The following is a 1,314-nucleotide window of genomic DNA, read 5'->3' as shown; positions in this document are numbered from 1 at the left end:
CCCGCGCGGCTCCGCGGCGCCTTTTTCTGCACCCGCCGCTCCGGGGAGCGGGAGCCTCGGCCCTCCGCGCGGCTGCAGCTAGCTGCCCCGCGCCCGGCCAAGCCCCCGCCTTAGGGATGGCAAACTTGCGCCCCGTGGCCGCCTCCTCCAGCGCCGGCCCCCGCTCCTGCTGCTGACGGCGCCCAGGTGAGTGCTCGGCCCCAGACCGCGACCGGGCCCGCACCGAGCCCTCCCGGCGCGGTCCCGATTTCCTCACCGGCCCGGACTAGGGGCGCTCCCCCAACCCACCTCTGCTGAATTCTCCCCCGCCCCAACTGAGTTCGTTCAGCATCTATTTACCCACTCGCATCTGTTTGGGAACTTACAAGCCTGGGGCCGAGGTCCCCTTCATCTCTGGTGAGTCCCTTTTCTGTCCCCCTCCTCCTTACCCATCTCTGCCAAAGCCCCTCGCCCTCGTCCCCCAGCTCTGACCCAGACCTATCCCCATCGTTGCCTCGAGTCTTTTCCCGATCTGAGCCTGGATCCGGGGTTGCGCCCCCACCCTTGAATAGAATCCGTCTCTCCAACCTGCAACTCGAGTGTGTCTCCCCCGTTAATCCCCCCTCCTCGTCTGGGGCTGAAGCCTGCTCCTCCCCTCCGCTTCATCTCTGCACAGAGTCCTTCCTGTCCCCGTCCATGTCTGCCCAGAGTTAGTGCCTTTCCCCGCGCCGGTAACCCGACCATGCTTCCCCCTCTTATTTCTGCCCTGATTGCCCCCTCCCCCAGATCTGCCCGGGCGTCCCGCTATCCCTCACCAATCTCTGCTGCAAGTCCCCTCCCCCTCAGCCTGGACTTGGGGCCATGTCCCCCATGTCTACTCCGAGCCCCCTCCTCTCCAGCCTGGGATCTCGACTGGCCCCGCATCCCTGCCTCCCTTGTCCATCTTTGGTCAGAGTCTCTCTGTCCATCCCCCATTCCTCTCTTTCCACCCCCAGGGCATAGAGCTGGGCACCAAACGCACCCTCCCGCAGCCCCGGGGGCTGGCACGATGCGGGGGGGAGGTGCGGGTTGTAGGCTCTGAAGTTGGCGGCCACTCCCGCAGTCAGCTGGGTCCGAGGGAAGTCCTCCGCGCCACGGCCAGTGCGGAGCGGGCGAAGGGTCTGGTGCCCGCGGGGGGAGGGGCTCCAGGGCCAAGAGATGCTGCCCGCCTGCCCGCCTCGCCAGCTGCCGGCCGGGCCCCTGGGCGTCCTCTGGCGCCCCCTGCCCGCAGTCCTGGACCCGCCGCCCCTTTTCCTCCCGCGGGCAACCCTAGGTTTCCGCAGCCCGAGCATCAGC

General features: G+C 68.0%; 1 protein-coding gene across 1 annotated transcript in view; it reads left to right on the top strand.

The window, feature by feature from the left end:
- The first annotated feature begins 119 nt into the window (after window positions 1-119).
- The window catches only part of BAI2 (brain-specific angiogenesis inhibitor 2), a 39,904-nt gene continuing 38,709 nt past the window's right edge, over window positions 120-1,314 (top strand). The window contains exon 1 of the mRNA XM_010837082.1: window positions 120-186. The gene's annotated coding sequence lies outside the window, so the exon portion shown is untranslated. The remainder of the gene's footprint in view (window positions 187-1,314) is intronic.

This window comes from Bison bison, unplaced genomic scaffold (genome assembly GCF_000754665.1).
Source record: "Bison bison bison isolate TAMUID 2011002044 unplaced genomic scaffold, Bison_UMD1.0 scf7180017864068, whole genome shotgun sequence".
Taxonomy (NCBI): domain Eukaryota; kingdom Metazoa; phylum Chordata; class Mammalia; order Artiodactyla; family Bovidae; genus Bison; species Bison bison.
This window is presented reverse-complemented; position numbering and strand designations above follow the sequence as displayed.